Consider the following 6,000-nt stretch of genomic DNA (forward strand, 5'->3'; position numbering starts at 1 on the left):
CATTGCACAAGGGTTCCCTTTTCTCCACAGCCTCACCAACACTTGTGTGTTGAATTTTCATTAATAGCCATTCTGACAGGTGTGAGGTGACATCTCATGATAGCTTTGATTCTCATTTCCCTGATGATTAGTGACATTGAGCATTTTTTCACATGTCTGTTGGCCATCTGTATGTCCTCTTTGGAGAAATGCCTATTCATGTCCTCTGCCCATTTTTTTATTGGATTGTTTATTTTTTGTCATTGACTTGTATGAGTTCTTTAAATATTTTTTTATATCAATCCCTTATCAGATATATCATTTGTAAATATCTCCTCTCATTCAGTAGGTTGCCTTTTTGTTTTACAGATGGTTACCTTCACCGAGCAAAACCTTTTTAGTGTGATATAGTCTCATTTGTTTATTTTTTCTTTTGTTCCCCTTATGTAAGGAGATATATCCAAAGAGATATTGCTAAGAGAGATGTCAAATGTTTACTGCCTGTGATTTCTTCTAATTTTATCGTTTTTTTTGTCTTACATTAAATAGTTAATTCATTTTGAGTTTACTTTTGGATATGGTATAAGAGAGTGGGTGGTCCAGTTTCATTTTTTTTTTTTGCATGCATGCATCTGTCTATTTTTTCAACATTATTTGTTGAAGAGACTGCCATATTTCTCCATTGTATATTCTTTCCTCCTTTTTTGTAGATTAATTGGCCATATAAGTGAGGGTTTATTTCTGGGCTCTATTCTGTTCCATGCATCTATGTGTCTGTTTTTGTGCCAATGCTGTACTATTTTGATTATTATAGCTTTGTAATATAGTTTGCAATCAGGGAGCGTGACACCTCGAATTTTGTTTTTCTTCCTCAAGGTTACTTTAGCTATTCATGGTCTTTTCTGATTCCCCATAGATTTTAGGATTGTTTGTTCTAATTTTGACAAGAATGCCATTGGTATTTTGATAGGGATTGTATTGAATTTGTAGATTGCTTTGGGTAGTATGAACATTTTAATGAGATTAATCCTTCCAGTCCATGAGCACAGTATATATTTCCATTTGTGTCCTCTTCAATGTCTTATAGTTTTCATAGTACAGATCTTCCTCCTTGGTTAAATTTATTTCTAGGTATTTTATTCTATTTGATGCAATTGTAAATGGGATTGATGTTTTAATTTCTCCTGATCATTCATTATTAGTGTATAGAAATGTGACAGATTTCTGTATATTAATTTTGTATCCTGCTACTTTGCTAAATTCATTTGTTAACTCTAAATTTTTTGTGGAGTCTTTAGGATTTTCTATATATAGTATCATGTCATCTATAAATAGTGACAGGTTGGTGCAAAAGCAATTGCTGTTTTTGCATTGTCGAAAATTGCCTTTGATATTGGAATATATTCTTAAATAAATGTGGTTAAGTTATACATCATTTTAATGCACATTTCTTGATTTATTTTTTTTTGCTAGTGACTTATTACTTGCTGTTTATTTTATATGTGTTTTAGACTATGGAAATGATGTTAGACAAAGAGCAAATTTGAGCGATTTTCTTATTCGAGTTCAAAATGGGTCGTAAAGCAGCAGACACAACTCACAACATCAACAACACATTTGGCCAGGAACTGCTAACGAACATGCAGTGCAGTGGTGGTTCAAGAAGTTTTGCAAAGGAGATGAGTGCCTTGAAGATGAGGAGCGTAGTGGCCAGGCATCAGAAGTTGACAATGACCACTGGAGAGCAATCATCAAAGCTGATCCTCTTACAACAACTACACAAGAAGTTGCTGAAGAACTCAACTTCGACCATTCTATGGTCATTGGGCACTTGAAGCAAATTGGAAAGTTGAAAAAGCTCGATAAGTGGGTGCCTCATGAGTTGACTGAAAATTTAAAAAATCATCGTTTTGAAGTGTCCTCTTCTCTTTTTCTACAGAGCAGCAACAAACCATTTCTTGATCGGATTGTGACATGCGACAAAAACTGGATTTTATATGACAACTGGCAATGACCAGTTCAGTGGTCAGACCGAGAAGAAGCTCCAAAGCACTCTGCAAAGCCAAACTCGCACCAAAAAAAGGTCGTGGTCACTGTTTGGTGGTCTGCTGCCAGTCTGATCCACTATAGCTTTCTGAATCCCACCAAAACCATTACATCTGAGAAGTATGCTCAGCAAATCGATGAGATGCACCAAAATTGCAATGCCTGCAGCCGGCATTGGTCAACAGAAAGGGCCCAATTCTCCACAACAATGCCTTACCTCACATCACACAACCAATGCTTCAACAGTTTAACAAATTGGGCTACGAACTTTCGCCTCATCCACCATATATATTCACCTGACCTCTTGCCAACCGACTACCACTTCTTCAAGCATCTCGACAATTTTTGCAGGGAAAACACTTCCACAACCAGCAGGATGCAGAAAGTGTTTTCCAAGAGTTCGTCAAATCCTGAAGCATGGATTTTTACGCTACAGGAATAAACAAACTTATTTTGCATTGGCAAAAATGTGTTGATTGCAATGGTTCCTATTTTGATTAATAAAGATGTGTTTGAGCTTAGTTATAATGATTCAAAATTCACAGTCCGAAACCTCAGTTACCTTTCACCAAACTAATACTTCTTCCTTTTCCATTTGGATGTCTTTTATTCCTTTTTGTTGTCTGATTGCTGTGGCTACAATTTTCAATACTGTGTTCAATAATAATGGTGAGAGTGGACATCTTTGTCTTGTTCCTGATCCTAGAGAAAAACCTTTCAGCTTTTCATCAATTCTGATGTGAGCTGTAGGCTTTGCATACATAGCCTTTGTCATCTTTGAGTAAGTTCCTTCTATACTAACTTTGTGGAGAATTTTCAACATAAATGCACGTTGAATTTTATCAAATTCTTTTTCTACATCTAGTGAAATGATCATATGCTTTTTAAAAAAAAGATTTTATTGAGGAATTGGGGGAGGGGAATAGTGTTGAGGAATTGGGGAAGGGGAACAGAGAAGTTGCTGTCCTTTCATTCTTCAGTCTAGTTGTGGAGGACGTCGCTTCACTGGCCCATGTTGGGATTATCATTGTGCTCTTCCCAAGTGAGGCAGATCAGTCGCTGGGCCCTGGATGGCTGCTCATGGCGGCTCTTGGCAGCTCACTCTGGCTGCCAGCGCTCTCAGTAGGTTTTTTTTTTACAGCAGCCCACTGCAGCTCCACTATAGCCTACGCTGTCACTGTAGCTGGCGACTCACAGCAGCCCAGCTCCAGGTCAATCTGTTGTTCACCATCTTAGCTGTAGAGGGCACAGCATCACTGGTCCTAATGTGGGATCTGAACCCGGGCCCTGCTGCTCAGAGCTGGTGTCCCAAGCCAACTCTGAACCAACGTGCTACTTGGCCTGCCCGATCACATGCTTTTTATCCTTGGTTTTGGTGACGTGGTATATCACATTGTTTTGTGAAAATTGAACCCTCCTACATCCCTGTTGTAAATCAGACTTAATCATGTTATATAGGTTTTTTTTATTACAATTTATTGGGGTGAAAATGGTCAGTAAAAGTACATAGGTTTCAAGTGTACAATTCTGTAATACCTCACCTATATATCACATTGTATGTTATATAGTTTTTAAAAGATATTGTTGATTTGGTTTACTAACATTTTTTGCAGAATTTTTGCATCTATGTTCATCAGGGTTATTGGCCTATAATTTTCTTTCTTTCTCTTTCTTTCTTTCTTCTTTTTTTTCTTTTTTTTTTTTACATGTCTTTAGTTGGGTACTAGGGTAATGCTGGCTTCATTGAATGAGTTTGGCAGTGTTCTTTCCTCTTTAATTTTTTTCGAATAGTTTGAGATGGATAGGTATTTTTAAAATAATTATTCATTTTTCAATTATAGTTGACATACAATTTTATATTAGTTTCAGGTGTACAACATAGTGATTAGACATTTATATAACTTATGAAATGATCCCCCAATTAGTCTAGTGCCCACCTGCCACCATACATACTTATTACAATATCATTGAATATATTCCCTGTGATACACTTCACATCCTTATAGCTATTTTGTAACTACAAATTTGTACCTCTTAATCCCTTCCCCCTTACTCATCCTCCCAATACCTCCCCTCCAATATGGCAACCCCAAAATGTTCTCTGTATCTATGAGGCTGCTTCTGTTTTGTTTGTTTATTTTGATTTTTAGATTCCCCATATAAGTGAGATCATATGTCTTTCTCTGTCTGACTTATTTCACTTGTCATAATAATCTCTAGGTCCATCCATGTTGCTGCAAATGGTAAGATTTCATTCTTTTTTATGGCTGAGTAATATTTCATTGTATAAATGTACCACTTCTCCTTTATCCATTCATCTATTGAAGGGTATCCAGGTTGCCTCCATATCTTGGCTATTGTAAAATATGCTGCAGTGAACATTTGGATGCATTTATCTTTTCAAATTAGTGTTTTGGCTTTTTTCATGTAAATACCCAGAAGTGAAATTGCTGGATCCTTTTTTGTCTTTTGTTATAGGTTTGATTTAAAGTCTATTTTGTCTGGTATAATTATTGCTACCCCAACTTTTTAAATAATTATTAAAGTTTATTGGGGTTACAATTGTTAGCAAAGTTACATCACTTTCAGGTGTACAATTCTGTAGTACAGCATCTATTGGGTTGTCGGAAAAGTTATGACGTATTTTTTCTGTTTTTCATTGCAAAAATGTGTCATGAATTTTCTGAGAACCCAATATATATCACATTGTGTGTTCACCACCCAAAGTCAGTTCTCTTTCCATCACCATATATTTGATCCCCTTTACCCTCATCTACCACCCTTCCCTTCTTACCCTAACTTTTCTTTTCTTTTTCTTCATGTTCACAAAATATATTTTTCCATCTCTTTATTTTCAGTCTGTGTGTATCTTTCAATCTGAAGTGAGTCTCTTATAGGCAACATGTGTAAGGGTCTTGTTATCTTATCCATTCATGCACCTTATGTCTTTTGATTGGAGCATTTAATTCATTTACATTTAAAGTAATTGTTGATAAATGGGTAGTTATTGCCATTTCATTAGTCATGTTTTTAATTTCTTCTTCTCCTCTTCCTTCTCCTCCTCCTCCTCCTTTCCCCTTCTTCTTAAAGAAGTCCTGTTAACATTCCTTGTAATATTGGTTTGGTGGTGATACACTCCTTTAGCTTTTTCTTGTCTGGGAAGCTGTTTATCCTTCAATTCTAAATGATAGCCTTGCTAGGTAGGGTAATCTTGGCTGTAGGTCCTTGCTTTCCATCACTTTGAATATTTTGTGCCAATCCTTTCTGGCCTGCAAAGGTTCTGTTGAAATCAGCTGATGGTCTTATGGGGGCTCCCTTGTAGGTAACTAACTGCTTTTTTCTTGCTGCTTTTAAGATTCTGTCTTTGTCTTTAACCTTTGACATTTAAATTATGATGTGGCTTAGTGTGGGCCTCTTTAGTTTCATCTTGTTTGGAACTCTCTGTGCTTCTTGGATGCGGATGTTTGTTTCTTTCCCTATATGAGGACATTTTTCAGCCATTATTTCTTTAAATATACTTTGCCCCTCCCCGCTCTTTTCCTCTCTTCTCCTTCTGTAATACCTATAATGCAAATGTTAGAGTGCTTCATGTTGTCTCAGAGGTACCTTACAGTATCTTTTTTTTTTCCATCCCCATTTTGCTGTTTTGCTTGGGTGATTTCCACTATTCTATCTTTCAGGTCACTAATATGTTCTTCTGTATTAACTAATCTGATATTTATTTATCTTATTGGTTTTTTAAATTTCTGTTACCATATTCTTTATCTCTGATTTGTTCTGCATTATATTTTCCAACCTTTTCTTGAAGTTCTTTTTGGGTTCCTCTATTCTATACTTGTTTGTTAAGCATCTTTATAACCATTTAAAAAAATTCTTTATCATACAAATTACTTACCTTCAATTCATTAGAGTTCTTCTCCAGATTTTTTCTCAATCTTTCATTTGGGGCATATGTTTCTGTATTCCCACTTTGTT

This window comes from Hipposideros armiger, unplaced genomic scaffold, assembly GCF_001890085.2.
Source record: "Hipposideros armiger isolate ML-2016 unplaced genomic scaffold, ASM189008v1 scaffold_504, whole genome shotgun sequence".
In the NCBI taxonomy this organism is placed as follows: domain Eukaryota; kingdom Metazoa; phylum Chordata; class Mammalia; order Chiroptera; family Hipposideridae; genus Hipposideros; species Hipposideros armiger.